The 25,740-nt window shown below is 41.3% G+C and overlaps 1 protein-coding gene across 2 annotated transcripts in view; it reads left to right on the top strand.

Moving 5' to 3' along the window:
• Nucleotides 1-25,740, top strand: part of SETBP1 (SET binding protein 1) — a 370,614-nt gene that overhangs the window by 306,997 nt on the left and 37,877 nt on the right. The window lies entirely within an intron of this gene.

The following is a 25,740-nucleotide window of genomic DNA, read 5'->3' as shown; positions in this document are numbered from 1 at the left end:
AATTCTTTGTAGATTTGTTCAGAGTCTCTACAACTGATTAGTTTGTCAGAGCTGCCATAAGAAAGTACCACAAGCTGGGGAGCTTGAGCAGCAGACATGTACTGGTTCTTCCTGAGGGCTATGAGGATGAATCAATCCAATGCCTCTTCTTGCTTTTGGTGGTTTTCTGGCCAATTTCGGTGTTGTAGACACATCACCCTGATCTCTGTCTTTATGTTCACATGGTGTTCTTCCTGTATGCTTTTCTGTGTCCAAATTTTCCCTTTTTATAAGGACATCAGTCATATTAGATAGATCCCACCATTATGACCTTGTCTGTAACTTCATTTCTGTAAAGACTCTTATCTCCAAATAAGGCCACATTCTGAGGTACTGGGGTTAGTTAGAACTGCAATATATCTTTTTTGGGGGGACACAGTTCAACCCACAGTATCAACTAAGTCTCAAGGTCTTGAGGACAGGCATTGTCTTACATTCATATGGCCTCTACTGCACCAGACTAACTATACAAGTCTGTTGGTTAATCAGAGATGCAGTGTGAGGCATGAACACATGGTCTGCCCAGCTCAGGGTCTGGCCTCTGGTAGAGTTGCAGAAGGCTGGTTTGTGGGAGAGTATCATTTAAGAATGTCCACCAAAACATGCCCTACTTCCTCCAGCTGTACCCCTTCTCATTTATCAACTGCAAAGTTGAGAAAACTCTGTGACTCAACCATGCCATTAGTGGAAGAGTTACCGTTCTGTCCCCTGTGACCTCATTCCTGAGCCAACACCTGCCCCACCCCATCCCATCTCCTTCCGAATCTGTTTCCAGTTCCAGGTGATTCCAGTCAATGGAGCACATTTGTTTTGTGAAGCTGTTCTTTTTCTCTGTTTATCTTATATAGTAGTATGCTACGTTAGGCAAGTGTTCTTTTTCATATGTCTTGTTCTGTATTCCTCTAAATATTTTTACTATAAAACAATATGCAATTTTGAGGGCTTATTGTTAAGATGGAAGAAAAGATCTCCAGTAATGCTTAAAATCTCACTTTGATGATTATTCTCCTCTTCAAGAACTTACATTGACTCCAGAGGACCCACAAGATGAAGCCTGTATTCATTATCTTCATGATCAAGGCCTCCAGATAATGTTTCTGCATTCCTTTCCAACTATCTTCCCCTATGTCCCTTTATAAATCCTTTGTATAAGGACATGGTCTCCTGATCTCTCCCATCTAGTCTTTCCCAGATCACAGCTGTGAATTTTTTCTATTTCCCATTTTTTTTTCTACCATTATTAAGATTTATTCACATGTCTAACCTGGAGATATTGATAGTTAGGGACATTCAAAACTGAGGAATTTTCTAAATTAAGTCAGCTGCTCATATTTTGTCTCTTTATTCAGGCCAAACTCTTGTTTAAATCAAGATCCAGTAGCACTTAAACTATACCTTTGAGGATTCAAAAGGTATCCAGGTTGAACTGTGACTGAACTACCCATCGTCAGAGTGGATCTGTCAATTCAGGCCCAGAAGTCCCACAAGGCAGGTATTTGCTTAGAGTCTCCTCCAGAAATGAGCCAGTAATGCCTCCAGAGCCTTCTGAAGCACGGCAAGGGCTCCTACAGAGCTCCTAAGTTACCAAAATTCCACATTGTCACAACAACTGGTGCCCAAAACTTCCCACGAATTCCTGAGAAATCCAGTGCTTTTCATTTGTGCAAAGCAGGAGGAAGGTTCAAAGAGAGCTCAGGATAACTCCCTCGCTATCATTATTTGATTTTTTCCCCCCTTTTACTGTGGCTTGAGCAACATAAACCAAATTCTATCACATGCCTAGTTTTCTTCATCAACCTCTTGTGCGTTGAGTCTGTTAAAAGATAAACTAAGACATGTTAAGTTTTTAAGAGTTTATGTTAGCAGAAATTGATTCAAATCGAGCAGCATCAAACCAGAAGTGATTCAGATTACTCCACCAACCGGAGCTCAGAGAGAGACTTTTAATGGGAAGAAATGGAAACAAAGCAAGGAAATTATTTGACTGGCTATAACTTAAGCAGTTGCCTTATTTGGGAAGGCCTAGTTGGCTGTTTAGGATTGCTGGTCCTTACATTGTGATTTCTTTAACCTTGAAGCGTTTCAGGCTTAGGTTTTGGTTTGCTTACTTATGTAGGCAACTAAGGCATTAAAGCCACCTCAGTTTATTGGCCTCCTTATTTAATTACTTTAACAATTGTATGGGTATACAGTCTCAGTGATAATTCACAGGCATCCTGAAGCCTGGTCCTGAAATGATGTGTGCCCTCCATCAGAGACCATGTAAGTTCATCAGGGGTCTAATGGAAATTTTACCCTATGCATTTGCTTCTCTCCTGCATTTTCCTATCTGGAGTAAATCCAGATGTACTTCCAGGAAAGGCAGCCCAGGATCCACTTTCAGGGAGGTGATGATGCCGAAGATCACATCCTGTTCTTCTCTCAAAAGAGCAGCTTGAGGAGGTCCAAAGAGCAATGACTTTGGAGTTTAATAGACCAAGCTTCTACATCTGAATCCAATTGTTTACTAGTTTCTACCCCAGGCAAAATGTTTGAGATATCTGAGCCTCAGTTTCCTCTTCAGAGAAGTGGGGGTAATAATGCACACATTGAGAATCTCCGAGCAGAGGGAGGGCTGACCAGTGTATCTTCATCTCCCTGAGGAAAGACATGGCGAGGTAAATGAGATGGCCTGGTGGAAAGCCTGGCCGTGTGGCTGACAGGGTCTTGGTGCTCTGGCCAAGTGTCAGGCCTGTGCCTCTGAGGCGGGAGAGTTGAGTTCAAGACATTGCTTCACCAGAGACCTCCCAGCTCCACGTAACATCAAACAGCGAAAGCTCTCCCAGAGATCTCCATCTCAATGCTAAGACCCAGCTCCACTCAACGACCAGCAAGCTACAGTGCTGGACACCCTGTACCAAACAACTAGCAAGACAGTAACACAACCCCACCCATTAGCAGAGAGGCTGCCTAAAATCATAATACGGTCACAGACACCCCAAAACACACAACTGGATGTGCTCCTGCCCAACAGAAAGACAAGATCCAGCCTCATCCATCAGAACACAGGCACTAGTCCCCTCCACCAGGAATCCTACACAACCCACTGAATCAACCTTAGCCACTGGGGGCAGACACCAAAAACAACGGGAACTACAAACCTGCAGCCTGTGAAAAGGAGACCCCAAACACAACAAGTTAAGCAAAATGAGAAGACAGAGAAACACACAGCAGATGAAGGAGCAATGTAAAAACCCACCAGACCAAACAAATGAACAGGAAATAGGCAGTCTACCTGAAAAAGAAGTCAGAATAATGATACTAAAGATGATCCAAAATCATGAAAATAGAATGGAGGAAATACAAGAAACGTTTAACAAGGAAATAGAAGAACTAAAGAGCAAACAAACAATGATGAACAACAGAATAAGTGAAATAAAAAATTCTCCAGAAGGAATCAATAGCAGAATAACTGAGGGAAAAGAACAGATAAGGGACCTGGAAGATAAAATAGTGGAAATAACTACTGCAGAGCAGAATTAAAAAAGAAGGAATGGAAAGAATTGAGGACAGTATTAGAGAACTCTGGCACAACATTAAATGCACCAACATTCGAATTATAGGAGTCCCAGAAGAAGAAGACACAAAAAAAAAGGGACTGAGAAAATATTTGAAGAGATTGTAGTTGAAAACTTCCCTAAAATGGGAAAGGAAATAGTTAATCAAGTTCAGGAAGTGCAGAGACTCCCATACAGGATAAATCCAAGGAGAAACATGCCAAGACACATGTTAATCAAACTATCAAAGATTAAATACAAAGAACAAATATTAAAAGCATCAAGGGAAAAACAACAAATAACATACAAGGGAATCCCCATAAGGTTAACAGCTGAGCTTTCAGCAGAAACTCTGCAAGACAGAAGGGAGTGGCAGGACATATTTAAAGTGTTGAAAGGGAAAAACCTGCAACCAAGATTACTCTACCCAGCAAGGATCTCATTCAGATTCATCGGAGAAATTAAAAACTTTACAGACAAGCAAAAGCTAACAGAATTCAGCACCACCAAACCAGATTTACAACAAATGCTAAAGGAAATTCTCTAGGCAGAAAACATAAGAGAAGGAAAAGACCTACAATAACAAACCCAAAACTATTAAGAAAATGGTAATAGGAACATACATATTAATAATTACCTTAAATGTAAATGGATTAAATGTTCCAACCAAAAGACATAGATGGGCTGAATGGATACAAAAACAAGACCCATATATATGCTGTCTACAAGAGACCCACTTCAGACCTAGGGACACATACAAACTGAAAGAGAGGGAATGGAAAAAGATATTCCATGCAAATGGAAATCAAAAGAAAGCTGGAGTAGCAATTCTCATATCAGACAAAATAGACTTCAAAATAAAGACTATTACAAGAGACAAAGAAGGACACTACAAAATGATCAAAGGATCAATACAAGAAGAAGATATAACGATTGTAAATATTTATGCACCCAACATAGGAGCACCTCAATACATAAGGCAAATGCTAACAGCCAAAAGGGGGAAATTGACAGTAACACATCATAGTAGGGGACTTTAACACCCCACTTTCACCAATGGACAGATCATCCAAAATGAAAATAAATAAGGAAACACAAGCTTTAAATGATACATTAAACAAGATGGACTTAACTGATATTTATAGGACATTCCATCCAAAAACAACAGAATACACTTTCTCCTCAAGTGCTCATGGAACATTCTCCAGGATAGATCATATCTTGGGTCCCAAATCAAGTCTTGGTAAATTTAGGAAAATTGAAATCGTATCATGTATGTATCCCGACCACAATGCTATGAGACTAGATATCAATTACAGGAAGAAACCTGTAAAAAATACAAACACATGGAGGCTAAACAATACACTACTTAATAACCAAGAGATCACTGAAGAAATCAAAGAGGAAATCAAAAAATACCTAGAAACAAATGACAATGAAAACACAATGACCCAAAACCTATGGGATGCAGCAAAAGCAGTTCTAAGAGAGAAGTTTATAGCAATACAATCCTACCTCAAGAAACAAGAAATATCTCAAATAAACGACCTAACCTTGCACCTAAAGCAATTAGAGAAAGAAGAACAACAACAACAAAAAAAACACAAAGTTAGCAGAAGGAAAGAAATCATAAAGATCAGATCAGATATAAATGAAAAAGAAATGAAGGAAACAATAGTAAAGATCAATAAAACTAAAAGCTGGTTCTTTGAGAAGATTAACAAAATTGATAAACCATTAGCCAGACTCTTCAAGAAAAAAAGGGAGAAGACTCAAATCAGTAGAATTAGAAATGAAAAAGGAGAAGTAACAACTGACACGCAGAAATGCAAAGGATCATGAGAGATTAGTACAAGCAACTATATGCCAATAAAATGGACAACCTGGAAGAAATGGACAAATTCTTAGAAAAGCACAACCTTCTGAGACTGAACCAGTAAGAAATAGAAAATATAAACACACTAATCACAAGCACTGAAATTGACACTGTGATTAAAAATCTTCTAACAATCAAAAGCCTAGGACCAGATGGCTTCACAGGCAAATTCTATCAAACATTTAGAGAAGAGCTAACACCTATCCTTCTCAAACTCTTCCAAAATATAGCAGAGGGAGGAGCACTACCAAACTCATTCTATGAGGCCACCATCACCCTGATACGAAAACCAGACAAAGATATCACAAAGAAAGAAAACCACAGGCCAATATCACTGATGAACATAGATGCAAAAATCCTCAACAAAATACTAGCAAACAGAATCCAACAGCACATTAAAAGGATCATACACCATGACTAAGTGAGGTTTATCCCAGGAGTGCAAGGATTCTTCAATATATGCAAATCAATCAATGTTATAAACCATATTAACAAATTGAAGGAGAAAAACCATATGATCATCTCAATAGATGCAGAAAAAGCTTTCAACAATATTCAACACCTATTTATGATAAAAACCTTCCAGAAAGTAGGCATAGAGGGAACTTACCTCACCATAATAAAAGCCATATATGACAAACCCACAGCCAACATCATTCTCAATGGTGAAAAACTGAAACCATTTCCTCTAAGGTCAGGAACAAGACAAGGTTGTCCACTCTCACCACTATTATTCAACATAGTTTTGGAAGTTTTAGGCACAGCAATCAGAGAATAAAAAGAAATAAAAGGAATCCAAATCAGAAAAGAAGAAGTAAAGCTGTCACTGTTTGCAGATGACATGATACTGTACATAGAGAATCCTAAAGATGCTACCAGAAAACTACTAGAGCTAATCAATGAATTTGGTAAAGTAGCAGGATACAAAATTAATACACAGAAATCTCTTGCATTCCTATATACTAAGGATGAAAAATCTGAAAGAGAAATTAAGGGACCATTCCCATTTACCACTGCAACAAAAAGAATAAAATACCTAGGAATAAACCTACCTAAGGAGACAAAAGACCTCTATGCAGAAAACTATAAGACACTGATGAAAGAAATTAAAGATGATACAAACAGATGGAGAGATATACCATGTTCTTGGATTGGAAGATTCAATATAGTGAAAATGACTTACTACACAAAGCAATCTACAGATTCAATGCAGTCCCTGCCAAACTACCAATGGCATTTTTCACAAAACTAGAAAAAAAATTTCACAATTGGATGGAAACACCAAAGACACCGAATAGCCACAGCAATCTTGAGAAAGAAAAGTGGATCTGGAGGAATCAGGCTCCCTGACTTCAGACTATATTACAAAGGTACAGTAATCAAGAGAGCATGGTACTGGCACAAAAACAGAAATATAGATCAATGGAACAGGATAGAAAGCCCAGAGATAAATCCGCGCACATATGGTCACCTTATTTTGATAAAGGAGGCAAGTATATACGATGGAGAAAAGACAGCCTCTTCAATAAGTGGTGCTGGGAAAACTGGACAGATGCATGTAAAAGAATGAAATTAGAACACTCCCTAACACCATACACAAAAATAAACTCATAATGGATGAAAGACGTAAATGTAAGGCCAGGCACTAAGAAACTCTTAGAGGAAAACATAGGCAGAACACTCTATGACATAAATCACAGCAAGATCCTTTTTGACCCACCTCCTAGAGAAATGGAAATAAAACCAAAAATAAACAAATGGGACCTAATGAAACTTAAAAGCTTTTGCACAGCAAAGGAAACCATAAACAAGATGAAAAGACAACCCTCAGAATGGGAGAAAATATTTGCCAATGAAGCAACTGACAAAGGATTCATCTCCAAAATTTACAAGCAGCTCATGCAGCTCAATATCAAAAACAACAAACAACCCAATACAAAAATGGGCAGAAGACCTAAATAGACATTTCTCCAAAGAAGATGTACAGATGGCCAACAAACTCATGAAAGGATGTTCAACATCACTAATAATTAGAGAAATGCAAATCAAAACTTCAATGAGGTATCACCTCACACCAGTCAGAATGGCCATCATCAAAAAATCTACAAACAATAAATGCTGGAGAGGGTGTGGAGAAAAGGGAACCCTCTTGCACTGTTTGTGGGAATGTAAATTGATACAGCCACTATGGAGAACAGTATGGAGGTTCCTTAAAAACTTAAAAATAGAACTACCATATAACCCAGCAATCCCACTACTTGGCGTATACCCTGAGGAAACCATAATTCAAAAAGAGTGATGTACCACAATGTTCATTGCAGCTCTATTTACAATATCCAGGACATGGAAGCAACCTAAGTGTCCATCGACAGATGCAACAGATGAATGGATAAAGAAGATGTGGCACATATATACAATGGAATATTACTCAGCCATAAAATGAAACAAAATTGAGTTATTTGTAGTGAGGTGGATGCACCCAGAGTCTGTCATACAGAGTGAAGTAAGTCAGAAAGAGAAAAACAAATACCATATGCTAACACATATATATGGAATCTAAAAACAAAAAATGGTTCTGAAGAACCCAGGGGCAGGACAGGAATAAAGACGCAGACGTAGAGAATGGACTTGAGGACATGGGGAGGGGGACGGGTAAGCTGGGATGAAGTGAGAGGGTGGCATGGACTTATATATGCTACCAAATGTAAAATAGCTTGTGGGAAGCAGCCGCATAGCACAGGGAGATCAGCTCATGCTTTGTGACCACCTAGAGTGGTGGAATAGGGAGTGTTGGAGGGAGACGCAAGAGGGAGGAGATTTGGGGATATATGTATATGTATAGCTAATTCACTCTGTTATAAAGCAGAAACTAACACACCATTGTAAAGCAATTATACTCCAATAAAGAGGTTAAAAATAAAAAAAAAAAAGCACACCTCAGGATGTGAAAAAGGAAGCAAAAATTAATCCCCAAAATCCTTAGTTGTCTTTCTTCCAGCTAAAGGCAAGGTTCTGATTGCCCTATTAGGTGGAAATAGAAGACCCCAACTCCTGGCAGGTCTTGGTGGCTAGCATTGCAGCAGCCAGGTGGGAGGAAGTAAACAGGCCCACCTCCCCTCCTCACCATCCAGATTGGGTTTGGAGCTCATGTGGTTTACAGCTGCTCTGACAGCAGAGCTATAAAAGAGAGGCTGCAGAACAGCTAGCGTCTCCTTGTCTGTGGGTACGATGTGGGGCCTCACTCCAGAGCCCACTTCTACAGAAAACAGAGACGGCTGGGCAGGCGATGGCCACCTTGCGCTGTGGTGGCAACGCTCCTTTTAGTGAGGGCTCTTCAGAAGTCATGTTCTCAGAAGGGAGGATGCAAGAAAGAACTGTGTTCCCTCCCAGCCACCAATGGTACCTACAGGGCACCAGAAGGGGTTTCGCTTTCAGCATTGGGCCCTGCAGCCAACCTCACAAAATGCTTTCTGGCATTTGCCAACAAGGAAGCTCAGTCTGCAGCTGCAGCAGTAGGTGCTGGCTGCCAGGTTCCCCTGGCAACCCAGGTGTACTCCAGTTTAGCAGCTCTGCCTTGGCGCAGTGGCCTCCGTCTCTGATGCATGTGGCTCTAGGCACAGAGTGGAGCTGTGTCCCCCCACAGTGGGAAGATAATGATTGGGCTGGTTTTTATGGGGTATAATATAACCTCAGTGGGTGGTTCAGTAGTAGTAGTGGCTTTTAGAGGATATGAGAGATTGTAACATGCTTGTTGATGTTTCTTGTTTGAGGGATTTTGGGGGGGTTGTCGTCATCATTCAGTCCAATTCATTATCGTTCACGGATTTGCTCAGGCCCTTGGCTAGTATGTTTACAACTCAGGAGGGCACTGCTTCCAGCCCCATGATGATTCAAGTTTGTATTTGTATGTTTTGCAGAAATATTCACATCTAAGATCTTATTTGGGGATTTCTATGAAATCATGAGTGAGATAGAGTAGGAATTGCTGAACTGGTCTGTTTGATGTGTAATCTAAGGCTCAGAGAATGACTTGCCTGGTTGTATACCACATGCGTTCTAGAGCTAGTACCCCAGTTCAGGTCTTCTGAGTCTCAGTGCCCCATCCTTTCCAATCTACCACGCTGCTCTTGCCTCATGCTGGCCCCTGTGTTTTTGTTTCCAGTTGCCAGTGAACTGTTTAATCACACGTCTTTCTCTCTGATCGGTTGTGGTCTTTCCTTTGGTACACAGATCAATGCCTGTTAACCACAGTTGCCCGCCTCCGAGGCTCTGTTACTGAGCACAGCAGGAGGAAGAAGAAAGGAGAAATTCCGAGATATAAAAGCAGCCTTTCCTCTTCACCACACCTCTCTTCTCCATGTGCTCCCCCGCACTGCAGGCCCCCATCGCCACCTCTTCTGGCCACCCCAGAAAGTGTGTTTGGTCGTGAACTGATGGACCTCCTGTAGACTCAGGCTAAATGGGGCATCAAGGCAGGCTTAACCTGGTCCCAAAAGCACTTTGGTTAAAGATCATCTGGTGCTTTTGCCCCTGGCACATTGGTAAATTCACACCCTAATTGACAACTTCTAATTCTTGATATAAGAGGAAGCCTGAGACTAGGAAATTCATAAAAGCTCATAACCCCCAATTACATATGTACACACGCACATACACACACACACACACAAATACTTCCTATAACTTTTTAGGAACTTGACAGTGTCGTGACATTTTTTAACTTAGGCAGATGTTAAGATATGTTTGCATTCCTTAGAGAAATAATTAAGTACACACGAAGGCAGCCCAGAAGTTTATGGAAACATAGTCCCAAGACAGCATGGATCATGATAGTTCTTCTGGGCGTTACCAAGGGAACAGTTTCTAGGACTCCTCCCCTCTTTCTTAATTCACAGTTAACTGAAAATAATAACAACAAACACTTAAAGAGCATTTACTATGTGCCAGACATTATACTAAATATGGTGCATGCATTACTTATTTGTTCCTCACAGCAACCGTATAGACTGGGTACTGCTAATATTTACAGATGAGAAAATTCAGGCTTAAGGGGGTTAAATAATTTCTCAAGGTCATGGCTAACATAGCTGGTGTGGACTTAGGCTGAAGTCTGAAGGAAGACAAAGTGCTAATTATTTTTTTGGCTTTATAGCAAAGTGTTTGTTTCGCCACTTTATTCAGGTATAATTTACATGTAAAAAGCTGTGCATATATAGTGTATATAACTTGTGTTTGGGAATATGTATATACCTATGAAACCACTACTATGATGAAGGTCATAGACACATCCTTCCCCTCCCAAAATTTTTTCCCACCCCCCCTTTATTATTATTTGTTGTTGTTGTAAGAACACTTAACATAAGATCTAACCTCAAGAGCCTTGCCAACAATACTGTATTGTATGCTTAGAACTTTCTAATTTTAGAAGGTAAATGATAATTTTATAACTGGATGCTGATAAAATTACATATGATATTTAGAAAGAAAATATAATTCATGTAATCAAGTCAAATCAAACAATCTACTGGCTTAGATGCTGTGGGGGTGCCACAGAAATATGCAGCACAGTTCTAGGATTAAAGATTCTACAACCTGTTAGGGCTGCAGATATAAACACATGATATAAACATAACTCACAAATGATTTTGATTTGATTGGAACAAGCCTGTGTTAGACTTGTAGGGTAGGAGAGACTTGCACTCCAGGTAAGCATGACAAATGAAATGCTGTGACACTAGCATGCACCACAGTGCTAGGGACCTGATAAAGATTCAGTCAATATTAAATGAATAAACCAGCATCTAGGCCAATCTCTCCAGTGAAGTATTCTCAAAGCAGCAGTACCGTGCCTCAAAGAGTGTAGGGCAGCATATACGATTTTTTTTTTTTTTTAATTTTTTTTTTTGGCTGCGTGGGGTCTTTGCAGCATGTGGGATCTTCCCAGACCAGGGCTCAAACCCATGTCCCCTGCATTGGCAGGCAGATTCTTAACGACTGAGCTACCAGGGAAGCCCCAGCATATACGATTTTATAGCAAGTATTGCATTCAAAGTGCTGATCCCGAGAGCAAGATTAGGAAATGGTGCCTTTGTGGGAATCACCAAACTGCTTCCTTCATCCACAAAGTCTTACTAGAAAAATAAATAAATAACTGAACTAAACAGTATGCTCAGTGTCATACTTGATTTACACACAGGTGCAATCTCTTTCTTTCTTTCTCTCTCTCAGGAGCCAGTTAGCAAACAGTCTAGTGACCAACAGCTGGTGTGCAGACCACTTCGCACCTTTCTAGGGCTGTACACATTAGGTCTCAGTGCTCTCCTAAAGCTCGGCTTCCCAGGCATGGCTGCCCCTCAGTGTGCACTGCCCTGTGTGCTGCCTCAGGGGTCAGGTTGCTGAGATCTGAGTGCCACCTCTGTCCAGCTATGTGATCTTGGGCAATCAGTTATTCTCTGACAATCACAGATGGAGATTGTCCGAATTAAAGAAAATAATACATGGAAAATGCCTAATATACGGAAACACTTTATACCTGTTAGTTCTTGTTGCTGTAGTTGTTGATAATGTTGTTGTTAGAAACATTTGTAAGGTTTGGGTTTTTTTTTTAACTTATTTATTTATTTAGGCTGTGTTGGGTCTCCGTCACTGCACAGGCTTTCTCTAGTTGTGGCGAGCCGGGGCTACTCTTTGTTGCGGTGCACGTGCTCTAGGCACGCGGGCTTCAGTAGTTGTGGCTCACGGGCTTAGTTGCTCCACGGCATGTGTGATCTTCCCGGACCAGGGATCGAACCTGTGTCCCCTGCATTGGCAGGGGGATTCTTAACCACTGTGCCACCAAGGAAGTCCCAGAAGGTTTTTTTTTTTTTTAAATAAAGATCCAAGCAAAATAAATATGCTAGCACAAAATAAAAAATAGAGATCTTAGCTTATATTAAGGGATGAAGATAGGGTAGGAGAGTGACCTCTTTTAATTCTCCAGCCTTAACCCTGGAGTTGAGGAGGTTTAGGGACAGGCATGAATTTTGGTGTGTTAAAGGGTACCTGGGACTTGTTTTCATCATAAGATAAGACATGCAGACATGAAAGTGATTGTCATGAAGGAAGAAGTTTATACTCATGGATCCCTAGAAAGCGGAAGCACACCATGCCATGCCTGTGGTGTGTAGGACCACATGGGTATGCACCAGGACAAAAGCCTTTATTGTGGTTTTCATGGGAAGGAATGGGTGAAGCAGATGAGGAAGGTTTGGGATTAGCTGGTTTGAATAATTTCAGCAGACTCCAGCGTCTAGAGACTGACCCTAGTTGCCTGGTACTTGACCCTGGGGTGATATTAAGGCAGGGGCATAGTGCCTCAACCAGTAAAAGCTCCATAAAGGAGATAGTTGGAGGATATGGGTTCTGTGTTGATTTGTTTGCACATGAAAGCATGCTATCTGGGGAGTGGTTTATTATCTCTAGGATTGGGGCAGTCTCTTCAGGATTAGCAAGACCTCAAATGTCAGAGCATCATAAAATATGGAAAATAAAATACACAATTAATAGATGTGGCACTGCAATCCTGGTTGACAGGAGTAGGGTTGGTACTTATAAAAGGCATGATGGTGGTTTCTGTCAAGCTCACAACCAACTCAGCTTCTGGGTTAAGGAATCCTATGGGTCTCTCCATAGTAGAGAGTAGGATGCTGGGCTGGTGCCAGCCATAGTGCCCTCACCCTACTACCATTCCCAGTGGTCAAGATGGTTTGGGGAGAACCAAGAGCTCACCCCTTTGGCCTTTAATCCTACCTATGGGCTTTACCTTTGATAACTCATTTAATGAACGGTGCTATGAAAATCTAGTTGCCTCAGCCCACTGGGAGTTTTGAGAGATCTGTTTCGAGACCTGGACCCACTTAGACACAGGCTTGTTAGGACAGTATCTGATTGTTTCTGAGCAGAGGCCGCCACTTACTGCCCTTGTCCTTGTGTCAGTCACTAGCCATCTCCAGTCATGCTGTGAAGTCTGGTTGTGGTTGACAGACAAAACTCACCCACCAGGTTTCTCCATACTCTGTTTTGAAATTTGCCTTCAGGAAAAAGCATGTGGTGTCCAAGACACTTGGAAATACACAGATGTGTTTAAGCAACTTGATTTCTTCTCAGGTTCTGCCTTAATTCAATAATCCATTCATTCTTTCATTCAACAAACAAATGACGTTTGGCAGAATTCTTTTTTCTGAGTTCCCAGGCAAAATGAATCACTGAACTTTGGGACTCAAATTCTCCAAAGTGGGAGGATGGGGAAAGCCAGTGTCTGCTGTACAATCAGCAGCCAGAATGTAGTCTGACGGAGTTAGTGAAGACAGTCTGTGACCATCCATGAAGCACCAACTCGCCCATGGCAAGGAGATGGAGCTTTAGCGGTCTCAGAGGAATTGGTTTCACTCCTATATTGCCCAGGTAGCCCTGTCTGCTTCACTGGCCACAGGGTCTTCCCTCACTTTGACCTGCGACCGAACCCAAACAGCAAAGGAGGAGGATGTGCTGTGAAGCAGGGCCATCCACCCCAACCTGGGAAAATAATCAGATGTGTCCTCCCACTATTGGGTCAGGGCAGCACATTTCAACTGAAGCCATGCAATCAGAGACATGGTTCATATAGATAGGAATACATTAATAAATATGTTCTTGTTTAACTGGCAAACCTGGTTTAGCTTCCTGTTACCATCTGGTCTAGTGGCTACTTATTAAATTTCCTCCTGGCACACACTCAGGAAACCAAAACATAAAGGGAATCCATCACCTAGTTCTTGAGAGGACCAAATATCCAAGAAGCCAGGACCGTATGGCATTATTTTATGGTTAAGTCTTTGGAGTCAGCTTGCGGACATTCAAATTCTGACTCTGCCACCTACTAGTTGTGATAACAGAGAATGAATTGCTTGTTCCATCTATAAAATGGGAATAAATATAATACCCCTCCCATATAGGCTTGTTGGTAAATGTGAAATGAGTCAATACACGTAAAGGGCTTGGAGAGTATCCTTGAAATCGAAGTATTTGCTATTAGTATTATTAGCACAGTTGTGAAAGAGTTTTGGGAACTGGAATATATCCCTCAAACAGCCAGAGGAGAGCCTTTTCCGGCCACTCTGCCGTAGCACCACTCTTTCTTGATCAGTGCCAGGCATTTTAGGGTATGGGGAGGAAGCTCCTGGAAGCTGGATCACCTCCTGCAGATTTTCCAGGATTGAGGGTGCAGAGAGTAGAAAAGAACAGGTCTGAGCCTGGCCAGACCAGAAGAGAAGGAGCTGGGCAAGCCCCAACACTGAGAAGGAAGTACTAAGGTACTAGAATAAAGCCAACTTCTCAAGAGTCATTTCTACTCTCTTGGGGGTATGAGTAAGATGGGATCTCCAAGTGCATGTATCAGGTCATCTCACATTTTGGCCCTAATTCAGAAACCTGCCAGCTCTGTATATTCACACCTTCACCAGGGCTCTGATCCACCTTCAACGCCATCACCATGAAACCTCTACCTAAGACCTCCCCCATAATGCCTATGCAGTGCCTAGAAACACTCACCTTTCCCAAGGCCTCAAAATATACCAGACGTGCACCTGCAATTCACGCCTCCAACCACCCCACTCATGCCCTGGGCCTGTCAGGCTCAGAGGGCTTCTGAAGATGCCTCAACAGCCATGTTTGTGTGAAGTACAGGTAGAGTGTTGGAGCCCGCTTCATAACTGTTCATCTACCTTTCTCAGTATTTCATACTGACAAGCATGTGTGTAATGAAAGGCAATGAGGGAGGGAATTGGTGGCAAAACTATGCTATGGAAAAAATCCTGGAGAAAAATAGATCAGTGTATATACATACTTATGCCCATAAATCATCTCTTTAACAGAGGGAAAGAAAAGAGACTTGACATTTGGTCTTGGTGATACTCTGTTCTTGAGCTAGATGTTTTTGTAAGATTTTTCATTCAGTCAGTCCTCATATTTACCTCATGAGAGGAATTATTACGATTTACACTTAAGGAAACTGAGGCCCAAAGTCCAACTCACAGTCTCCACCAATAGGAGGTTACCCCATAAAACAGGCAGTCCCTCAAACCATCACCGAAAGATATCAAACAAGAGCCCAGGCATGATAAAGCTGGCTGACTGCTTATTTTCTTTATAGAGGCAAATAATTAGTTTGAGCTCTTGCCGAGTTTCATAAGAACTGGGCTGGTTGGGGTGGGGGAGATTTCCCTTCATATATACTATTTTAGGAAAACCAATAATTGAATCTAATTTCTGCAGCTGCCATTAGAAAGCAGGATGGCAGCGGCAGCATCTGGGAGACAACAGAGGCCCACAGAGCAGGGTGGAATATGCTGCGTGCAACTGAGAAACCCCGGGCAGAGGGCAGAGCCACCTGCCCTAAAGGGACACCAAAGCCAGGGTCGAGCCAGTGAGGAAAGTGGCAGGAGAATGTGCCCCCCTTCCCCCTGTCCCCACCTAGGAAGGGTGGGCGAGCATCTCCCAGAGTTCCTGTAGCGGGAAACCTTCTGGATCTTTGTTCTCCCTCCGCCACGGCTTGTAAGTATTAGCCTGATGTTGTTTACTTCTTCTCCCAATCTCTCCAAGGAATATGATTCACACGTTTTCAGATTTATTTGAACAAAATGCAATAAATATGCTGCTTCAATTTTAACTGCTGGCCTGTAGCCAAGGTTTTTAATGAATCTGGCCTGTGCTACTGAAGTGTTCCAGGATCTCCAGGGCTCTGGGCACTGTGAGATTATATACACTGGTGTGCGTGCACACACACCACACACATACACACACACACACACCTCCCCACCTCCTATTCCCTGGAGGGCCAGTGACTCACAGTCAACTGCAGGTTTTTCAGAGCTGACTCTGGTTAAAATTAGCAGGAGCCTTTATTGTCCAAGGAGAGGAAGGATTCCTCCATCTCCTTTCACGGCTGCATGGAAATGCCATCTTTTCATTTCCCCCCCCGCCGCCCCCCGTTGGAATTACTATACCCACCTCCAAAAGCTGCCATCTTCAGCCTTTTTTTTTCTTCCTTTGTTTCCTCACAAATGTCTACTAGACCAGGCCCAGCCTATGGAGACTTCCATATAAAAACAGCTAAATATGGGGGCTTAACGTGGAGATAATGGATTCTCAATTGCTTTTGACCACAACCAGTCAGTGCTCCATGCTTCTGAGAGGTGGAAGAAAACAGGAGGAGAGACACCCACAACAGCAATCCTGGGCCTGGCACCCTTTCTCAGAAAGAGGAGGAGGAGAAGGAGAAATGCCAGCCTCAGACCTGGAACACACATCTCCCAGACCCAACCCTCCAGGAAATATGGCCACAGAGGGTAAAACTGAGGGATCTGCAAAATGGGTCCCCTTTGATGTTCCCAGCCTCCTCTTCTGGAGGAAGATGATCACCAGGACCCCCTGCAGCTCCAGAAACCTGAAACTCCAAAGTTTTGTGCCCACAGTGAAAAACACTTAAGGACATTGTGGGTTGGCATCTGGGAATTCCCTCAGAAGGAAGGGAGCATTGCATGGAGGGGTGATTTTAGGGCCTGGGGCATGGTTTCCCACTGGTGGCAGAGACAAAGAGGTGGCTCCAGAGACCCCATCTATAAGTATGGTGGCCAAATCCTGCCTTGTTGCTAGTAGACACTACTATCTATTTCTCTTCTTTCAAAAAACAAACCATAGTCTAATCTCTTCTATTATTACCAGTGACTTTTATTGATGTCAGGAGCCCTTGTTTTCTTTTCCTCTTTTGAAGTTACTATCAAAAGCAAATTATAGATTGTTCTGCCGGGGTCTGAGCACCCCATTCCATCCGCATCTCATTTCATCACATCCCCTAATGGGATCTTCACAATCATTATGCAAAATAAGCAAAGCAACTTGGAAGTCACGCACCTGGGCAGATAAATAACATGAAAGACCTGGCTGCCCTAATGACTGGGGAAGAGGGCCAGAGTGCAGAGGTCCAGCTTGGGATATCTCCAACAACAACGTGCATTGTGGCTTCTGGGAGCCTTTGTTTCCTCATCAGCGGAATGATCTTTCCAACCTGGTTACTCTGTGACTCTGGCAGACTTTGAGTGGTTTTCCTCAAACGTCTTTTATCTGCCTAGTATGTGACACCTCCTTCTCTGTGTTTCACTTTCTTGAAATGGAATAATAAATAGCTCATATTTCTGCCATGATTCCTCAAGTCATAAAAACCACATCCTCTTATTTATAATATTCATAGAATTGTAGAACATTTCTTATGGAGACTGGAAAAAAAAACACCATCTTGTTTCCACTTCAAGTGGTGGTATCAGTGATGTGATTTTGTGTGAGTCTCTCCCACGCACTTTACAAGCACTGATGCAGCTCCATTCAACACATATTGGTTGATCACTTGATCTCTTGCTAGCCCTTTGCCAGGTGGACACTGTTGGAAGCATATGAGAAATATAGGACACAAGCTCTTTTCTCAATTTACTAATTATCTTATTGGGAAGTCAAGATCACTGTTTATAATAATAATAATGTTAATAACAGCATGCCTGTTCGGAGGCAGGCACTGCGCTAGACACTTGATAGATATTTACTTCATTTAAGCCTCAGCAAATTCCTAAGGTTCCTAAATTCCTTTTTAGTTCTGCTTTACCCACAAGGAATCTAAGACTTAGATTAATTTGTCTGCCCACAGCTAAACAGTGATTGAAGATGTATCTGATTGCATCCATGAGTTTGAAATGTCATATAACCAAGTGTTGAACTGAGTGAAGCAAGGTCTGCAGAGCTGTGGTGTGGGTGCAGTGCTCTCTGCAAGGTCAGAGATGTGGAAGTTCTGGGTAAGGGACATTACCTGCTGCTTGAGTTTACCCTGAAAGGAATAAGCAGGAACTACCCCTGGGCAATGGAGAGGAGGCCCTAGTTCAGAAGTGAGAAGGAGAATATGATGGACTCCTGATAGAAGATGTTAAAATGAACACTGGAAGACTGTTTTGCCACCCCCAATCCTCTTTAACAACAGGCAAGCCTTTGCTGAGACCACAGCGGAGAGAGAGCTTCCACCTGCCCAAACCTTGACCCCAGTCACCCTTTATGCTGGACGTCCTTCAAGCAAATTCCTGGCTTGACAAAGGGATGCCCTCACATAACTTCAATTATTTTTAAATTGGTGCTTATAAAAACAAACACATTCCACTTATTACATAACCAAGGCTGAAAAAATAATGTTTTACTGTCAGTTTTATTAGTTGGGAAATGTAATAATTTCCAAGTTTGAGAAATACCGTCAGGGAATTATTTTTAATCTTTTGTAAAGTCTTACATTTGCTTCATTGACACCTCTTGGCAATTCCATTTGCTCCCTGAATCCTGGTTTCCGGCTTCCTTTCCTTTCTTAGGAAAGCTTAAGTCAAACGTGGAAGTTGTTTTTTAGCTCTGAGTTCATGGAGATTGTCCACAGTTGTAGCCTCATTGCACATTCAATCCAAAATTTTTTTTTTCAACAGGTTCCGCAACTTCTTAATCCTATATTAAGCTATTATCTGCTTATACCCAGGGCTAACTAGACAAAATTAAGAAATAAGTTGTTTGCTGACAAAAGTTCTTTTCCTAAACCTTTACCTAAAGAAAACGTCTCACTCCTGTCACTTTTTGGAGTCCAGACACTAAAGTATCAATCTGTGTTTCTCATAACCATGGGGAAGGAAGGCTGTTTAAAGGAAAGCACCTGACAGAGAGACTTGGGTTCAAATTCCTGCTAACATTAATTCTGTGAGACCCTGAATGTATTTCTTAACATTTCTGAGCCTTGTTTTCCTCATATATAAAATATAGTTAATATTATCTATTTCATTGGGTTGTGGGGAGTTTTAGATTAAAAGTGACACGTGTAATTGTTTGATCTTCAACCAAAAACAGTCTGTCCAGAAGTAACCAAAAGGACCTCATTAAAAAGTGGCATGCCCTCCTGAGTCACTTTCACTATGAGGCACCCACAAGTGAGCAGGACACATGATAGAAACACCCAGATGAGCCTAGACCTGACTGGGTTTCCCAGGCCTTTCAGGTCCAGTAACTTGCATTTTATTTGGTTTATCTAATAGAAATGATAGATAAACCAAAACGTTAAAGTAGTTGTCTCCTCAAAAATAGAAGTGCTTTTGGCTCTCAGATCTTCCTTATGATGGCCAGGTGACTTTCCTCCTGTTTAAGATTACCAGAGACTTTTGTCTACTCAAGATGCAGAATCAGAAGGAATCGGAGACCATAAAGAAACAGGACAAAAAGAAGTGTCATGCCCAAAGTCATAGAGCTAAAGATAAGTAAGCCTGGGAATCGCCATCTCCTGAGCCGCTTTGGCCCTCCCCCCACCCTGCAGCTTTCGTTCATGACCATAAACCGTGCAGTGAACTCACGAAGTCACCCTGAACGGAGACGCTGCTGTCCAGCAGGATTCTAAATGAATCACTGGGCCAGTGTACAAAATATTCCGACAACCTGAGTGCAGTGTGGCTCATTCTCTACAGCATATTCATCCATAAATGTGAGGTGTTTCTGTGTTGGACTCATCCCAGTGTTCACTAATCCTGTTTCTTAGTGGTCAGAGATTCAATATGTGTGACTTGTCTTTAGTTAGGGTGATAGTCATCACTGCCCTTTCTCACTTTTTATGCTGATTCTTGACCATCTTTTGCTGTGCTGCAATAGTATTTTTACCAAGATCTGCCAAAATTCCTTCTTCATTATAGGTACTCATTAGATGTTGGTTAAGCAAATGGACAAATGAGCATATACATGAATATTCCCAGCACATATCAATCCAGTGGTATTTATGACCTGCTGGACTGACTTTGGTTTACAAATTAAACAAGCCATGAAATTTGAATTTAATAAAAAGAATTTAGTTTGGGCCTGTTTGTCAACTAATAACTATCTGGACTATTTTTAGCAAGTTGTTAGGATGTCAGGATTTAAAGCTGTAATATACCTGCTTTTTTCGGAAAGGGGTCACATGCCATCTCCTGGCCATCTCTGTCTGGTTAAGCTAGTTGCATAGTTTCTATCTGCATAGCCGTCCTCTGACTATAATCAAATACCAGCCAATGAAGACAGGTAGAAAAAGTGAAAACCTCAGTGCAGAGGTATACAAATCCTTACTTGCAGAACACATACATTAGATGGGGACTTACCTTCTTGAAAACATATAACTTTCTAAAAACCCTCACTTCCAGCCTCCTCTGGGCAGTGAGCTGTCCAAATGAACAAAGCAAGAGTTGATTTACAAAAAATATTATTTGAACAAGACTTTGGGTGTCTTCAGTGCAAGACCCATAACTCACTCATCAGTGTTTCCCCTAAAATTCTTTGAAGGGAACTTCTAATGCACAATTTGCCCAATAAAGGTTGAAGAAGGGAAAAGGAAACAGAGGGAGGGCAAGTAGGAATTGTGAACAGTAGGGCACACTGGTTAAGCACCCGGGATCAAAGGGTGAATTTCTACCCTTAGCACAGAAACCTTATTTTCTGTTGGCTCCATTCTCAGAAACCTACTGGGAGCAGCTTTTGTCCCCTCTAATCACAATTGTACCCACAGAGAGCAAATCATCTCTTCTCCATGGCTGGGTGTCTGTGTGTCTACATGGAAATCCTTCATGACTCCCCATTACCCACAATGAAATCCAAACTCCCAGCATCATTCCGAGCCTGACCCACGGCCCCGTCTTCTGCTACACTTCACCCACCCACCTTAGAAACTATATTGTAGCCACACAGGAATTCTTGCCTTTTGCCAAACATACCATTCTATTTTATGCTTCATGCCTTTGCACCTGCTGCCCTTTCTTCCCCTCATCCCCTTTCAGCCAATGCTTCCAAATTGTTAAAGACCCAAGTGAAATGTCACCTCCTCAGTGACGTTCTTCCCTACCTAAGAGGGAAGTCAATCATTCCCTTGAGTAGTCATGGCTCTTATGCCTGATCCTGTTGTCTTTATCACAGAATATTGAAAACTAGTAAATACTAATCTATTAGTAAATACTAATATGTCTTTACCTTCAGCACTTTGATGATTGAGATTTATCTTTGTATCCTCACATGTAAGCCTAGGAGATATGTACTATTATTAATTCCACTATTGATGAGAAAACAGAAACACAGAGAAGTTAAATAAGTTGCCCAGGTCCAGACAACCAGTAACTTGTAACTCTCTGATTTGAACACAGGGAATGAGGGCTCAGAACAAACCCTTTCAACTACTTTGAAATGCCACTTTTGTTTGAAATAATCATGCTGGTTACCTTGTTACCTTTACTATGGTATCGATATTAATATAAATTCTTACTCTTAATCAGCCAGGTCAATTATTTATGTTTGTATATGAGTTATATAGATAATAAGTTCCATTTTAAACTATTATTCTAGAATATATGCTAGTTGTTAAAATCTCCCCAGTAAATCTCTGGTGTGCCCCAGGTACAATGGAAGGTAATATGGGTAGTCTTTTCAGCTCAGGGGAGATTGTTATTTTTATTTAAATTTCTTGTTCCTGCATCTTGTTTCTTCAGCTAAATATTTGACTACCCCAAGACTGGACTCGTTCTTTTATTTTAAGGGTACCCAAAAGGACCTGGAGCAGCTGTGTTCATGATAGGCACTGAAACTTTTACTGAATAAATTAATGCAAGAACAAAACCGCTTCCTTATTGCCATCCACCAACAACTTATTGAGAATGTGGCATCAAGTTGAATATTTAAGAGTTGACAAACTTTCTTGCTGGGGTCCCAGGTTTCAGAGAGTTGGTAGTTAGTTTGGATGGCAAAGATGGAGTGATTACTTGACCAGAAATCTCTCCTCCAAATTTCCAACCCTTTCTTCAGTCAAGCATCTGGTGGCCTCCATCCTAATCACCTTTTGTAAATATCCAGCGTTTCCTCTTCTCATTCCTGACTGGCTCATTCTGGGCACATTCTCTGTGCCAGCCATTGTGCTAGGACATGGGGACAGAAACATTCTGTATAAGAGAATCAGAATCCAAATGTATTAGCCGGTAATTAAGAAATACACTACCTACAAGGAAAGGAGTTTTGAGGTGGTAGATAAGCTGTAACTTTGGAGCCAGAAGACCCTTGGTTTAATTCCCAGCTGTGTCACTTAACTATGTATTTGACCTTGTTCAAGTTATCTAACCTCTCAAAGCTTCAGTTTTCTTATTTTAAAAAATATTTAATAAGCCATCTACCTGAGAGGGCGATCATGCAGATTAAATGTCTTTCAACTTAACCCATCCCCCCTTTTTAAATAAAGACAAAATAATTTTATGGATGTTTTTGATATTTAGCATCTCATCCTCACCTCCGTGATTCCATGACCCTGGATAATTTGAAGCTGCTTCTCCTGAAATGCTTATTCCTTTTTTTTTTTGAAAAAAGCATTGTGCCTCCAAACTTTAGAACTCCCACTTCTTGGCCTTTGAAATGAAATCTAGAATGTAGAAGTCCTTCTTGTGTATCTTTATCTTAAGACTAGGCCCTGAGTAACTGGATTGACAACTTGTGACTCTGAATCAAATACAATAGTCTCTTCCCAGTTCCAGACTCTGCCAGTGACTATTTCCCTCTCTGATCTCAAGCCCCACCAAGGGCTCTTCATCCCCATTGTCCACTTTTGGAAACTTCCCCTCACTCTTCTCTGGATGACTGAAAGTCTTCCTCAGATGAACTAACTTTTAAAATACTCTCCTTTTATCTTAAATCATATAATGGCATATTGTCCATTATCTCTATTTGTGCACCATGCAATGTTAGAACCGACACAGGCATTATTCAAACATAACTTATTTGGGGCTACTTTGGGGTCTGGCAACAGTGACGTTTCCTTAGAGGATGGTTGAAAAAAAATGCACTGCATCCCATTTCTTGAATAGAGACTTGCATAATCAACCAAGTAGAAAGAAATGTTGAGATGCATTTAACCTCATTAGTTTCAAAAGGACTGACTCCAATCCATTAGAGTTGAGATACATTAGTGAAACTCAACTATTTCCAAATCTCATTTACATAATGGATGAGATGTGAAATGAGCCCAAAGCAAGGGGAGCCGCCCAGAGGCACTAAAGTTTATCATAATATGTAAGAGTTCTTTTAGATCATTGCATTAAATTTCCACTAACAATATAACAAATTAATTGTATTACTGTACTAGCTCAAAGTCTGCTGAGTGGAGAGTACCAGTGAGGAAGGCAGCCAGGGTTTCAAGGACTGTGGGTGGGGAAGGATGCTCAGAAGGATATGATGACTGTTACTTTACCTTTCTTCTGCCCCTTTAAGAAATTCTAAGCACCTCTGTAATCTGATGGTGGACTTTGGCTTTATTAGTGAGGTAAGCAAGGATGAGTAAATCAGCTGTATCAGACAAGCCTCAGGACATCTAGAAATTGATCATTCTGCCGAAATAAACACTCTGTGTTTATTAGCTGGGAGTTCATCACTATCACTTCTCCTCATCCAATTCCTAAGAGATTTCAAAGCCATCATCATGGTATTAGCTCGTCTGACTGAACTAGAAGAGATAAAGATTAGGAGATCTATCTAATGATGGGTCTGAGTTTCTGTGATTTTTTTTTCTCTTCTGTTGCAAAAAAGAGAGCTTTTCTAGCACACATTCTGTGTCTATATGTGTATGCCTACACACAGTCACAATGTGTTTGCATTTTACAGGAGGATTTCAAATAGTGGAACAAAGTAGGTGGTTTGAAGAAAGCCATATTCAATGAAGCCCTTAAAACAATGCAACTTTCCCACATATAAAGCAATGACTACTTAACAAAGGGGCTGTATGCTGAATTGGCTTCTCTAGCTGACACAGTGTGTCCATACAGTGGGTGATCTTACACTGAGAATAATTAGATTCCGTAACCACATTTATAAACCTAACATCCATACATGGCCAGACTCCTACAGATATGTTCTTAAGAGATGAGTACATATTGGACTGATCTTTCACAAACCAGTAACTATGCATTTATCTATTTACACATATATTTATAGACACACATGCATTTAAGCTCCTGATATCAAGCTCTTTTCTCAATGTGGCTTCTAAATAAGCAGTAATCAAAATGCAAATAAGGTGACCCAGTTAGCACCGAGATCTGTATTACCATGCAGATGTGCGCTGCAACTCTGTGTTCTAAAGGTAAAAAGGAAGATACTACAAAAGATGCTTATATTAACAGCTACTGAACCCTTCACATTAGGGAGAGTCTAGGGAAGAATCCTCCAGAGCCAGTGGTCTTATAGCTTGGATCACAACTGACATTTTTGGCTTGGTCTGTTTTAAAGCTGCCCTGTGAGTATAGAATAACCAGCATGCAAGAAGAGCAAGAAGACTGCTTCTGTGAAGTCTCAGAATGTAATCCTTTTAGCAGAAAGCCAACATGCTGGCCTGAGACAGTCCAAGAATAAGGCTGGGGTCAGAGTCATACCCCTGCCACCCTCTCTGTGTGACACTGGGCAAAGCAAGATACATCCGTTTCTGGGGCTCAATTGCCCAGGAAGGACTGGACTACTTCCCTTCCAACTCTAAACTGCCTTGATTTTACTTTGCTGAAGCTCCTTTGTGTTCATCTATTGAAACCTATAACATGCTTTATGTGCATCAGTTGCAAATTCCTAACCTACCTGATCAGGATGTAACAAGAGCATACTTTGTGCAGTGTGCTACTAAATTGGTTTTAATTACATGTATGCATCCTTTCTTCCCTTATTAGTATCTTTTGAAAATCCCTTTGTTATATTTTTCAGTGAAACAGGTACCACTCTATTGTCTCTGTTTTTTAAGCATGGGAGCAGTTACATCAGCATTCTGTTTGGTTCTATCTATCTGCTCTTAATCCTTCTGGTGTGTGTGTGTGTGTGTGTGTGTGTGTGTGTGTGTGTGTGTGTGTGTGTGTGTGTGTGCAGGAATTGACTTAGGCAGTCCAGGGTACTAACCTGAGCTTAAAAGTATCTTTGAACCTTAAGCTGTGTACAAAATGTGTTGTGTGTTGTGTGTGTGTGTGTGTGTCTGTGTGTACATGTGTACGCTTTTTTCCTAAGAAGAGGTTCTGATGTCTAAGATGAAGAAAGATTAAAAACCTCTAACCTGAGATGTCTCCTCTTTGCAATTTTGATGTTCGCTATATTTCCATTCTGGGTGATATCACTGGGCACATCTAGAAAATACCTTTCATCTGGTGTGACTTTTTCACTGTAGGATTAGGAGAGACTGACTTC

This window comes from Eubalaena glacialis, chromosome 15, assembly GCF_028564815.1.
Source record: "Eubalaena glacialis isolate mEubGla1 chromosome 15, mEubGla1.1.hap2.+ XY, whole genome shotgun sequence".
In the NCBI taxonomy this organism is placed as follows: domain Eukaryota; kingdom Metazoa; phylum Chordata; class Mammalia; order Artiodactyla; family Balaenidae; genus Eubalaena; species Eubalaena glacialis.
The sequence above is the reverse complement of the archived record's forward strand: the minus strand, read 5'-3'. Positions and strand labels throughout refer to the sequence as shown.